This window comes from Cyanistes caeruleus, chromosome 9 (assembly GCF_971803275.1).
Source record: "Cyanistes caeruleus chromosome 9, bCyaCae1.hap1.1, whole genome shotgun sequence".
In the NCBI taxonomy this organism is placed as follows: Eukaryota; Metazoa; Chordata; class Aves; order Passeriformes; family Paridae; genus Cyanistes; species Cyanistes caeruleus.
Window position 1 is genome coordinate 7,153,551 of NC_141709.1, and position 14,490 is coordinate 7,168,040.

Sequence of the window (14,490 nt, forward strand, 5' to 3'; positions counted from 1 at the left end):
GGAAAGGAATCCTTCCTTTTTAGCGTGGTGAGGCCTGGTACAGGGTGCCCAGAGAAGCTGTGGCTGCCCCTGGAACTCTGGAAGTGTCCAAGACCAGACTGGACAAGGCTTGGAGCAACCTGGGCTACTGCAAGGTCTCCCTGCCCGTGGCAGGGGGTGGAACTGGATGGGTTTTAAGGTCAGTTCCATCCCAAACCATTCCATGATTCCATGATTCTGTGATTCAGGTATCAATGCAGTCTCTGTGCATGTGAAAATGAGTATGATATAATAAACACTGAAAAATTAAATAATTCACAGAGAAATAAAACAGCTTTCTGAGACTTTTATAGTAGTTTCCAGGTCAGGAGTTATGAAAGATTGACTTGAGTAAGAAATGTTTCATTCCTTTCTGTAAGTCTCTCTCTATGCTGGAGACAACTCCTGGCAGCCTGTTCTCAAGTGTAAATGGATATAACTTTCCAAAACTTCATTAATGTCTCACTTATTATCAATAGCTGAGGTTTTATTAATGTATGGTGAACTGAAGCCTCATTTCCTATGATCATCAACATGTCTGGAAGTGTTCAAAAAACTTTTGGATGTGGCACTTGACATGGTTTAATTTTGTATCTGATGCTGGTGCTGCGTTGATTGTTGGTGATCTTAAAAGTCTTTTCCTACCTTAATGACTCAGACAAAGAGAGAACTCAGAAACTCTGGTGTTATCTCTTTCAGGCTCTTTCACTTATTTTACAAATTCTGTGGTGTTCAAACCAGAAAATGCTGGTGAATTTTCTGTATTAAAATCAGCAGCATGGCGGGTGAGGGGGAAAATGTTTACAAATAGAATAGCAAGGTTGTACACCAGGCGTGAGTGTGATGTCTGCTGCCTGCCTCACACCAGCACCTGGAGCAGGTTTGCCCCCTTTTCTAAACTGCAGAACTTGTTAAAAGTGTCTTGAGTAACCAAAGGCAATTTCAGTCACTAATCTGGTCCTTGTCTGACAGCTTTGGTATTGGATACATATTCATACTCTCCTTCAAAGCTGATTCCTCTTTATTCTTCAGAGGGTGAGAGCTTCATTGCTAATCAGAACACTATTCCTACTTATAACTTGTAGCAAATGAATCTCAGCCAGTTGTTTAAATTGAAACTTTTAGCTGCCTGTCAAGACAGGTCAAATGGGAAATGAAAAAAAAATTAGGATCACTAACTAAAAAGAACAAATATCTCTATGCATCCACCTGTGGCTCCATGTAGTCTCTGGGATGTTAAGTCCATGCAGATGGCAACTATTCACATGACTTTCCTATCTTAAGAAATTATTTCAATTCAAAGGAAATAAGTGCTTTTAAAGTGTACTCCACTCACTGCAATTGACTTTGCCAGCCGGTTAAAAGATCTCTAAAAGGGAATATTCCACTTCAGACTGGGATTTTGATCAGTGAAGTGACTCAGTTGTGTCTGCAGCAATTGTCTCTACTGTTTCTCTGAGGAAAAAAAACCCAGCAAAACAACCAGCAGCCCTGGTATAGAGAGAAACCTCAAACTTATTTATACAGCAGCAGGAAATACAGGCCCTAAACTCTGACAGCACCATGTGCAGGATGCTTCACAAGCAGAAATAAAAAGCAGCTCTTGTCTCAATGAATTTTGAGTTGATGACTCCACCAAAGGCTCGAGGAGAAATAGGAGCAGAAAGATCTGGTGGCTGCTTGATGGGCCTAGAGGGGGTTACTGGCAAAAGCAGGGTTAGAAGGCTCTCCAGTCCCTGCCAACACTACTCTAAATTGATAAATGCTGGGTTACAGCCTTCAGGTGCTGCTAATGTGAGGCATTAAAAACAATTCCAGCTGCATGATAACCTCTGATATTCTTAACCAGGCCATTTTATCTCATGGAAACACCTTTCCCAGCTCAGAGAATTATGGAGCACTTGCCCTTAAAGCCTTGGTAATTGCTGCAGGTAACACCTTGGATAACTCAGCCCTGGGTTTGCAGAGCTCCTAAATGTCCCTTGTGGAGTAATATAGGGAAAGGAGGTCACAGTGCCAGTGCAGGGACATTTATCTTACAAAGCCAGCATTTGATATTGCACCTCATTTTTTGTTCTCACACTGGAAGACAAGGACAAGGGACACTCAAAAATTACAACCTTTTCAGAGTTAATAGATGTAGGTGTCTCTCAGAGCATAAAATTCTTCTCTGAAATCTGAAAGCTCCTCTGTCTGACACATTTTTACCTCTAAACATTGGAATTATCTAACTGAAATCAGAGATATCATTAATTTACACTGGCAGACATAGGAATGCCAATAGACACAGGATCATCCCTGTCACCAGGCAGTGGAGGATGCAAATGGCTTCTCTAGACACATTCTACTTTCTCCTATTTTTTTTCCCCATCAATAACCCAATCTTTTTTCCTGTATATTGTTGCAACAAAAGCTTCTGGAGACAGACGTGCTGCCCTGAGTTATTCCCTGGCTCCGGCTTTTCTTCTTTAATGCTGAAACCCTGAAAAAGCAGAAAAGGATTTTGACAATTGAAGTTGCAGGCAGATTTGCTCTTGGTGCCATTGTAATTTACTTGCTCAGATAAATGTCTTTTACACTTGGGTAATTTTTTTGCATTGTGCATGTTATTCATAGTTGAGTGAAGTTGAAAATCCTAAAAGATGCTTTAACTTGACTCTTTCTAGTTGGAATTGCTTGAGAAATGTTTATGGGATAATTGTTTTGCCTTGCTTTTTAGTCAGTCAGTCTCAGTTGGAAGAAAGAAGCTGCATGTAACAAAAAAGAAAGCAAAACCCCCAAACATATCCTGCAGCAAACCACAGCAGGGGTGTAGGGGATATTTGAGCAGGGCTTGCAGTGGGTTGTGTTACACTCTCTGATGGTGTTTCAGGGGAATTTAGGGATGAGATAGCCCCAAGAACAGAACCACACTGCTCAGAAACACTTAATTTATGATTTATGAAGTGGGATAGGCAGAGGAGGTGGGCTGTGATTTTTATGGGAAGGTTTCTGCTGCATGATTTTTATCCTTGGACACTCACAGATTTCACACTCCTTGGTCCTGCCCCTGTCCCTGCCCCATTTGGGATCAGCACCAGGGATCCAGGGGACAGGAATGTACATCCAACTGCTGAATGTGTCCATTCCTGGGATACAGCCTAGCTCCTGTACTGTGGGCTTGGACTCCTACCTGACATTTGAAATCTATGTGGAGTTAATCCCACAAAGGGCTTGGTCCTCCCTGTTTAGTGCTTCATAGCTTGGCTGGTTGACCTGGGCCAGGTTCTCTGTTCTCATCCCACATGAGCCAATTCCTGCTGTAATAATTGGGTCACTATCACCCTGCCCAATATCTATTAGAAGGTTCTAGAATTCCTAAATCATTAGAGCAAGTGCAGAGCTTTTGGGTAGGTTTTCCCCACAAAGATTATCTGTGTTTTTGCTTCCTTGCACATGCCAGAATCTACTCATGAGCTGGAGCTGGACAAATGCAGCCAATGTCTCTAGAATCTGAGGAATGCTTCACCCCACGACAGCAATTTATTGCCTTTATCAATTATTTGGAAGAGAGAACTCAGTTGGTAGAGGGGGAAATAAAAGATACATGCAAAGACTAAAGAGGCAGAGTTGACAGATAGTTGATAAAAATATAACCTTCATTTTTCTGTTGACTGAGCTGCTGCAAATGATATGTATTTTAACAGAGCCAAAGGAAAGGTCTTGCATTTTATAGTAAAAACCCACTAGAATATGTTGCTGATAGCAGGAGACTCGACATCAGAAGAAATATTTGCACCAAAAATGGAATTTTGTTGTTTTTTTCCCTAGACACTCAATGGGATTTGATGAAAGAAATTAATTCAGGGAAGTTTTGTGTCTTATGCTCCTTAGGACCTTAAAATCAACAAATCTTCTTCAAAGGACTATGATAGTGTTGTGAGAGGAGTCTTACATAGGTGAAGGAAAGTACAGTGAAAAAGAAGTTTCTTTCCTCTAAAGAAATAACCTAACTTAGAAACAAACCAACCCTAAAAAAATCAAAGGGGCAAACTGATAGTATAAAATAACCTGAATAATAATAATAATTTGCTGATTTGCTGTCAGTTTGGATCAGATCAGGAGAGGGGTGGGATGATTATATCTTGCAAACTAAGCAAAAGCATTAAGCTGACCTATTTTGTTATTCAGAGCTGGAAACTCCACACAAACCCCCTATAGCTCTGAGAGAAATACAGGTCTAATTATGCCAGGTGACGAGCCTGCTGTCTGCTCCTCAGAAAACCTGAAGTCATGAATAACTTAATACCTCTCCAGGGTTGTGGTAAAAGTGAGTCCCTCAGTTTTGGGAAGCCAGGTAAGAAATGGGAGGCAAGTAGAAACAAAGCAGTTTAGAGATGGTCTTTAATTACAGAAATTCAGAGAAAGGACAAGAAAAGACTCTCCTTTGTCTGCACCAGCCTTTGAGTTTGGGGCCATTTGGAAAGATTAGACATTGAATACATACATCACAGGTGGGACAAATCTCTGCCCCAGTGGCAGATCATCAGCCACCAGAGCCTGCTGGGGAAAGCTCCATTGAAACCAGTGAACCAGTGGGAAAACCCCTTTTGTATTCAGGGCTTTGAGTCCATTCCTGTGTGTCCTCAGGTAGCACCTACCTGATGCTGCTTCTGACTTCACACTCTGAACATCTTAGAAAATGGGCTCTGAAACCATATTTTTTTCTTTTTTTAAAAAAAAAACTTTTTTATTTTTTTAAAGGCATCTTTATGGGATGCCTTGATGAGGACATGGGGAAAAGGGAGGTGCACACAACAACAACTTTCCTGCTCTACCTGAGCTTGTGCTGGGCTTTGATAGAGCAGCTTGGGCTGGTGGAAAGTGTCCCTGCCCATGGCAAGGGGTGGGACTGGATAGGCTTTAAGATCCCTTCCAACTCAACACATTTCCAGACTCTGATTCTATGGTCAGTGACTGCAGCCATTAAATAGTGGAATGTCCTGAACTCTGGCATATAAAATTGAGCCCTTTTTTCCAACTGAAGATAAAAGACATTTCAGTTTTAACTCCACACCTTTACTCAGCTTAGGGTATTATTCAGATTGGGGTGTTACTTCTTTTGTTGGTTACTTTAGGGATCTATCTACAGATTGACTGCATTATGAGAATCCTTTGGCAGAGCCATGAATTTCCAGGGCTTTAATGTTCATAGCTGGCAAATATAGGAAAACTGTCTCAGTTTAATTATCCTTTTTCTTCTGGCTGTCCCTATGGCCATGCACACCTGCACACAGGTGCAGAAATCCACAGACATGTTAAGAAACCTGCTGCTCCTAATTAAGTCAGGCTGCTTGACAACATTAACCACCTCTTCAAACCTCTTCATCTTCAGGGAGTTGTAACTGAGATTCTCCTAAATATTCCAGGGAAGGATCACAGCCTCCAGGCTGCCAGAGCTCCAGGAGAGTTTGGATGGCTCTCAGGGATGCACAGGCTGGGATTTTTGGAGTGCCTGTGCTGGGACAGGGGTTGGACTCCATGACCCTGGTGGGTCCTTCCAACTCAGGATATTCTGTGATTCAATGACATATGAAAAGACTCAGTCTTAAATCCAAACAGGATGTTGTAAAACAACCTAAAGCATGACCAAACTCTGCTTTACGGTTAAAGTTGCTTATGTCCACTTTTGTTTCAGCCAAAGAAGCTGTTTTACCATGGCAGCACTGCTAAATGGCATGAACCCCTTTTGGTCTGAGGTTATATTTCAGTCAGAAAGCAATTGGGGGAAAATCTACTGCTTTGCAAATCTCCCCATAAATTTGAGAGCCCACTTACCTTGCAGCTGCCGAGTGAGAGGGAACTGAGTCCCCGTAGTTGCCATCTAAGTTGAATTATATTTAACCTGGAGAATAAACTCAGTAGAAGAGTTATGCTGTGCCATTATAGTGGAGCCTATGTGCCAGCCTTGAAATGACTGTAAGGTCATCTGCAGACTCCCAACAATTACTCTTGTGCTAACCCAAATAACCAGAATTTAGCTAAATCATAGATACCTGCGCTGTTCCCAGACTTTTCCTGAAGACTTGCAGAGATGAGCAATTTAAAACTGAGGGTTTAATGTAAACCCTGCAGATACCAAGGGAAAAAACTGAAACTGAGAAAAATCAGTCAAATGTATCTTGGGGAAGGTTTGTAATGATTTGCAAGGGCCTGGAGTGACAGGACAAGGGGGAATGGCTTCCCACTGCCAGAAGGCAGTGTCAGATGGGATATTGGGAAGGAATTGTTCCCTGTGAGGGTGGTGAGGCCTGGTACAGGGTGCCCAGAGAAGCTGTGGCTGCCCCTGGAACTCTGGAAGTGTCCAAGACCAGACTGGACAAGGCTTGGAGCAACCTGGGCTACTGCAAGGTCTCCCTGCCCGTGGCAGGGGGTGGAACTGGAGGGGTTTTAAGGTCAGTTCCATCCCAAACCATTCCATGATTCCATGATTCTGTGATTCAGGTATCAATGCAGTCTCTGTGCATGTGAAAATGAGTATGATACAATAAACACTGAAAAATTAAATAATTCACAGAGAAATAAAACAGCTTTCTGAGACTTTTATAGTAGTTTCCAGGTCAGGAGTTATGAAAGATTGACTTGAGTAAGAAATGTTTCATTCCTTTCTGTAAGTCTCTCTCCATGCTGGAGACAACTCCTGGCAGCCTGTTCTCAAGTGTAAGTGGATATAACTTTCCAAAACTTCATTAATGTCTCACTTATTATCAATAGCTGAGGTTTTATTAATGTATGGTGAATTGAAGTTTCATTCCCTATTCAACCACTTTTTCCTCTTCCTTCTACTTTCAGCAGATGGATCATTAAAGGGTCCCTATAGCACAAACTTATTTAAAGATATTCCTGGCTGGTTTGGCAACAGAAAGAGACTTGGAATTTAGTTTCTAAAAGTCAGTATCCCCCTATTTAATGTAATTACAGAACTACATAATTTTTAAAAATGAGACATTAACTCCATATATATGGTATTTAATGCTCTCTGTGTGCAGATGGAATGCATGTAAATGTGAAATTTAAAAAATGGTATTTTAGAAACACTCTACTCCAGGACCTTCTGTACATGACTTAGAGGAATCGGCAGCAAATCCATTCAAGGCATGAGTTATGGATGATAAAAATCCAGGGAACTTGTCTAATAAATAATGGCACTAAAACCCTCTTCCACAGTTCTCATTTCTAATGTGAAAATGTGCAGTCTGGTGTGACTGAAATGTAAATCGTGTGCTCTGAGACCTGTTCTCCTGGGGAAGGATGAGGGGATGGATCCTCCTTGGCCAAACCATGGCAGTGGAAGCCCACTTTCCAACCTGGATCATCAAGTCCAACTTTTGACCCTATTTATGAGTGACCTAAAATTTTGGCCTTTGGTTATGAGTCTCTGCCCATGGAAAATGGCTGTCTTTGGATTTTTTTTGAGCCTGTCATTTTGTCAAGTGGCCTCAGTGCCACACCATCCTAGCTGCTGGCACCAGGGATCCGTCACAGGGATCCACATGGATCCAACATCCCCTTCCAAGCTAACCTGACTGCAACAGACATCCCAGACATCAGTTCTCCCCGATGAACTGAGTCCCTCTGTGGTGTCAGTTGAGTGAAATTCCCACTCATTTGCATCCTGCATGGAATCAGGCTCCCTACATACACAAAATATTTAAATACACACAGATACATGTGATAACAGGATCCAAATAAACCTTCCTGATGCACTGACAAGAGGAAAAGTAGCACAGAAATAAAACCCAAGGGCTCTATGCTGTGCTGTTTCTCTTCCCTGAATTTCACAGTAATTTCTTCACTTGCTGCTGTCCTGCAACAAGAGAAAACTCTGCCAATTTAAGGTGATTAATACTCACTTGTCATCCTGGAGGTTTGAGCTGACCACTGGTACTTCTTGCAGTGAGAAAAAAGGTGGGCAGGAGTGACTCATATTCAACATCTATTATAATGTAATGCCAGATTTTGGGTTCTGACAGATGTTTGAGCTGCAGAGGAAGGGTCATGAGTGACAGAGTCATATAAAGAGAGGGAAATGAGATGTCAGGGCAAGTTAATGGGGCTCTTTGGATATTACAGCTCTCCTGGATATGGTCAACTTCCAGCAAAAGTGTACTTGGAAACACAGAAAAACCATGCTTGTAAAAAAGAGGTTAAATTGCTGGGAAAAAAAAGGTTAAACAGGCTAAACTGCTGAGAAAATTTTAAAGGCTCTATTTCCACCTCCATTGGCTTAGATGATGTTGAAGAAAGGGCAAGGGAAGTTACCAGAGGCAGTTTACCTCTTAAATCAAACCCCAAAATTATAGATTCATAATATTTTTCAAACTTAAACTATGTTTTTATACTTTTTTTTTAACCTAGGGCAGTTTTCTTTCATTTTTCTCCTTATAAATAGGATCAAAGCTTTCACTCAAACTCAAAGTGACTTTTTTTGTGCTGTTGTTGAATTATAAAAATCAAATCTAAACCACAGAATTCTGAGTTCAATAATTGCAAAGCAGCTTATATTTTTATTTCCCTCTTTTTCTCTGTTTTGGCTTCATTGAGAAATATAAGAGGTTGAGAAAAGGAACTTTTATTATTAAATTATTCACAAAAAAGTGAGCAAACCAGGACACCAGACATTCCACTAATAAACTGCTCCTTTTTTTTTTTCCACATCATTAATATCCCTTTTGCTAAAGTTATTAAGATGAAAAATGGTTATCAATACTTTAGTTTTATAATCAGAAGTGCACTTATTTCTTATACACATAATTCCTTGTGACATCAGTCACTTTAATCTCACATTGTTTGTACTTCAGCAGGCTTTGACACTGCTGTAATTATCTCCTGCTGTTTAATAAAGCAGTTTTATTTGGAAGGCAGAACTGAAGCCTAACTGATGACCAGGAGACAAGAAAGAAAGTTGGCATGGGAACTGGCATGGGTTTGCATCCAATGGGACCATGGAGGCACTTTCATGGTCTGTTATTTGCCTCAGGTGGGGTGTCTGGAGATTTTTTTAGGCTAGGACCTTCACACTGCAATGAGATGGGCAGGGAGAGCTGGGCAGGATGTGTGGGAGAACATCCCTTTTCCAGGTGATGTTTTGCCAAGCACAGAGGTGCATCCCACCAGCATCATGTCAGGCACCTCTGGAAGGAGTTTTTGTTGTGGAGTGGTTCAGAAAGTTCTGTAGACTCTTTATTTTGTGAACAAGGAAGAAGGGAGCTTTCTGGATACACAGAGAGTATTTACAAGGGTCTGGACTGACAGGAGAAGGGAATGGCTTCTCACTGCCAGAGGAGAGAGTTAGATGGGATATTGGGAAGGAATTGTTCCCTGTGAGGGTGGGCAGGCCCTGGCACAGGGTGCCCAGAGAAGCTGTGGCTGCCCCTGGGTCCCTGGAAGTGCCCAAGGCCAGGCTGGACCGGGCTTGGAGCAGCCTGGGAATGTGGAAGGTGTCGCTGCCCCTGGCAGGCAGCGGCAATGGATGGGCTTAAAGTTCCCTTCCAACCCAAACCAGTCTGGATGCTATAAACTAATTGTACTCTTTGCATCTGGAAAAAGCCTTGCTTGGCCATAGTCAAGTATTGTTTCTATGAAAACATTTCTTAAGCATCCAGTTAGTTAATTTTATTGCTCACTAAACCATGCCCTGCACTCATATTCCATGGAAAGCAGTTAACAGCTGATACACACAGTGTCATAGACTACCAAAATCTCAGAATTCCAGACTGGTTTTGGTTGGAAGGGACCTTAAAGCCCATCTCATTCTCCCCCCTGCCATGGGCAGGGACACCTTTCAGGTTGCTCTGAACTCCATCCAACCTGTCCTGGTCATGTGGAGTTAATTTTCATCAGGCAAGTAGGAATTTGGAGGATAATGTGCAGGATGATTCACATGCTGAAGATGGCCCTGTTAGCGATGCCATGGATGCTGATGCTGCTTTAGCTCCTGACAGTGATGAGTGGGGTGTAATATCTGATAAAGATTAGAGGCCTCAGAATCCAAACAAAACTCCTAAACAGGAATCCCATGATACCAAAACACCATTTACAAGCTCTGACAGTGAGATAATTGGTCTGGGTGTGGCTTCTATTTACTGGAATAAATGATGATAAATAGTGACTCTGGCTGGACTTTGACTGGGGAAAATGGAATACTCACAGATATATTTTTATATTATTTCTGCTGTCAGAAGTCTGGAGAAGGGAATGCCTGTGCATTTTTGTGTGATCTGTGAGTAGAACAGGGCTGGCTGTGCACAAGCCAACTCCTGCACTGCTTCATTGTGACTCCCACACCGTGCTCCTTCCACATCACATCCTTTGTGTCTCATCCATAAAACCAGAGCCATTCCTCCTTCTGTCATCACCCACAGCCATTATTCTTGTCACCTGTGACTTTTCCATCACTTAAGAATTTTCTCTTGACTTGAAAATTGGATTGTCATCTCAAGATGGATCATGAAAGGAGGAAACATTGCTCAATGAATCCATTCCTAACTCCCCTCTCTGAAATAGTGGGAAGTAATGTCAGGATATGTGATGTTCATCCATCACTGTCAAAGTGTCTCAGAAACCATCAGTTTCTGCTGCCCTTTCCTGGAGCCACCTCTACATGACTGAGCTACTCCAGGTGATGTAAAAAAAGCCCTGAAAAGGGGAAACTTGCTGGAAGAACAGAAAGTAAGGCAAGAAGGACAGAATTCTTCTTTCTTTACCCTTCTGACAAATTTGAGGGGCAGGGGGAGGGGGTGTTGAGCCCACTCAGGTAATTTTTGGGGATCTACAAGGAAGATGATGCTGGGAAAGGGATGGAGGAACACTTTTTATCAGCTCCACATATGAGGACACTTTGTCCTCATACCTAGTGGGGCAAATGTAGTTTGGGAAGCTGGGCCTTATTACCTGACTCCAGACTTGTGCATAAACCTCTGCATTTCAATTCACTTCTGCAACTGAGCAGTGCACAAAGCTGAGGATTTACAGGGAGAGTGCTGACATGGCTTTGAACTGGGGTTGTAGACTTAAACTACAGTAGTGGTCTTTAGCTCTAGGAGAAGCACTGCATTTATAAAATTAAAAGAAAAACAATCCCAGTTAGCCTGCAGGCCTGTTCCCTCTAAAACTGTGTCTGCTTTCATCACGAAAGAGGAGAGGTACATTTGTCAGTGCGGTGTTAAACACGAGGTGCTGAGTTGCCAGGAGGAACATATTTGTTATGACAGGCAAGATGAAGTATCCACTGTCTTTTAACCAAGTAAATATTGCAGGACTACTCATTGAAATGCAGAGATCTGTCTTCATCAGTTAGCCCCCCTTCTGCAGTTCCAGATTTTGAGGTGGTGAGTGACTGGAGAGGGGTTCAGCTACCAGAGCTTGGATTACGCAGTGTGGGATTTCCCTCTGTAGCTTTTGCTGCCCCATCATCATTAAAGACAGAATGCTTGCCCTATGCAAATGAAATTAAAAATTACTATTTCCAGTGAGAGGAATATAGATAGAAAAGTTATTGCAGAATGAGAGTGGAAAGGGAAAAAAAAAAATAACCCACTTTTGCTGGTTTGGAGATAACTTGGATGTGATGAAATGGAAAGTAATGCAGATTTTCAGATTCAATCTCTTTAAATTGAGTAAACACTAAAAGGGTTTCTGTTAAAACTGATGGTTCCAGTTGTTCAGAAAATATTGCTGGTGACTCTCACCCCTCTCCTGATCCACTACTGGAGCAGAAATTAGAAAACCTTTCTTAAGGAGACCTTTCCAGCTAACATTGCAGTTACCTCATCTTCTGCTCTATCCCATTAAACCTCCCATTCAAACGCAAAGCCCATACTTCACCAGAGGAAAAGACGATTTCCTAGGGCCAGGTGGGGGTTTTTTTTAGCACTTGAATCCAACTGAGTAACAAAGGGAAGAATAACACACTTCAAGCCTTCAAATCATGCATTTTGCACAGCCCTCCAGCTGTCGGGGGGGCTGTCAGCACATGCTGACTGAGTTCACCCATCACAAACTCCTCATACCATGGTACATTTGTTAAAATGAAAGGTGCCTCTTGCAGAATAAATCTCAAGGAATGTATTGCCATTAACTGCAACCATTGTTGGTGCCTCCAATTGAAAATCCTTCGGAAATTTCTTATTAAGGGAAGTGCTTCTGTGGCAGAGAACAGAGAGCAATTGTGTGCAGAATTTGTATTGCTTCAGTCTGCAGGAAAGCATTGACAGACATGAACTGAAGTCGATTGGAGAAATACCCCTATGAAAACATCTCTGTTAATTTTATAATAGCACATTCCAGCAGCAAGGTAGGAAGGAAAATTTCTCTAATGGTTTTAATGTAGGTTATTTTGCTTGAATTGCTGTCTCAGATTAAGCTGACATGTTTATCTGAAGCCATCTGTGACAGGCTTCTTATAAAGGAAACTATCCACATCTAGATGTTGGAGTTTGAAAGGACCATCGAACTTCCTAAAAAAACCCAAAATACAGGTAGATGCTTAGAAAAGGAAAAGGTATCAGAAAACACCTTTATGTGCCTTTAAGATTAAAGGTGAGATGAACCTGATCTCCAGGTGCAACAGTCTTTTCATGGAGAATCCAGATTCACTCAGCTCAGAGGTTTCTAGGCAAACCTCCCACTTTCCACAAACTGATTTTAAATGCACAAATGAACAAATAAACAAACAAACATTGACAGGTTTTTTGCAAAATATTACTATGCTAATTCATTTCATGGGATCCTGAGTTTATTCCTGAGAGCAGAGCATTACAATTTTAGTTTTAGAGAGCTGGGCAGAATTCACAGAGACAGTGGAAGTGAGACAAACTCTTTGCTGCAGTTTCAGTGCTCAGGTAATGATATGAACGTCTGAATTAAATGATCTTTTGATCATGATAAGGTCCAAACATACAGCAGACAAACTGCCAGAGCATTTCTGTAAATCCTGGCATGCCAGGATTTTTTTTAAGAGCTGAAAAATATATGTATCTGAGCATTCTAATATTCAAAATACTCTCCTGGTGTGGGGAAGCAGTTGGGACACATGGTCCCTGCTCTACACTTTATGTCTAGATTTCATTCTCTACAAAGCAGATACACAGTGATTCAAGTGTTTATCCTACCCTCCTTTGGACTCCTGCAAGAAGAGAGAGCCCTCCCAGCTTCTACATTTTACTCTCAGGATACTCCTGGTGCAGAGGTGGATGTTTCTGAGTCACCCAGCCTGGATTATCCCTGCCACAGGAACCAGAGTGGGGAGCTAAATGCAGCCCACGTGGGTGCTGCAACAAAGGTGCCAACACCCAGGAAGATAAGGGTTATCTAAGGTTTGTCGTGTTAAGGGCTCACAGCCACAGATGTGAAATACACACCAGAATCCCTCTGTTGTCACCTCCTCTGCTTGACAGGCAGCCCGTGCCAGGCACGGGGGATGTCAAAACACGGTATTATTTTGTGAGGAGCACCAGGTGCCTGCAGAGGAAGAAATTGCTGGTTTACCTGGTGTTTAAGGCACATTAATAATACAGTTACTTTGATTTCTTAAACTCTAACTAAAGGCTGTATTCAAAAGCTGCTGTCTTCAATGCCTTTGCAATTGAATTACAGTCCCCCACACCGTATTTTTTGGATCTTAAATAATTCTCTTTTGTGATTGCTTGACAAGAATCAGACGTCCTCCCACCCCATGCCACTATCTACTGCATGTTTAATGTCTTTATCTGGTTCTTCTTGCATTAGTCATCTGAGTGTTTGACAGGTATACATCCCGGGCTCTTTAAGTATATTTTTATTCATCTATTCATGGGCTCAGTGCAGATTCTGATATCCATCAGTGCCATTGCCTGAAATTAAAGTTAAACTCTTTTCTCCCATGGATTAGCACAAACAGATCCTGGTGATGATTTATTTAAACCCAACTTTTCCCTTCACCGGCAGGAGTGCTGTCTTTCAGGACTCGGATTCATCCAGCTGGCTGCAAATCCCAAGTACTTTGCTGTGTCACAGGATGGGAGTGTGGGATTGGAAATGACCACATACAGGTGATCCTGCAGCCCTTGCAACCTCCCCTGAAGATGGTCTGAGTGTCTGTATTGTCTTTTGGATGTTTTGAATCTTTCTTAGCACTGCTAGGGTATGGTCCATTTTGACATTTGGTGGTGTGCCTTGCTTTTATGGCAAATTTCAGTTTCCTTATCAAAGTTTCACAGCAGCCTCTGGGTTTTATGCCACATTTGGAGTTGGGAAATACAGACACAGCCCTTCCAATTGCAAAATGACTCAGGAGGAATGAATAAGTCAAAAAGGTTTCCACGGCTCATGTTCCTGCTGTCTGCTGCTCAACTTGTGCTCCTGCTGTGTGCTGAATACCTGGTTTTCCAAGCACCAGGATTGCTCTCTGATGGGGCAGTGCCTCCTTAGCAGCAGAAGTTAAGGCTGCTTGCA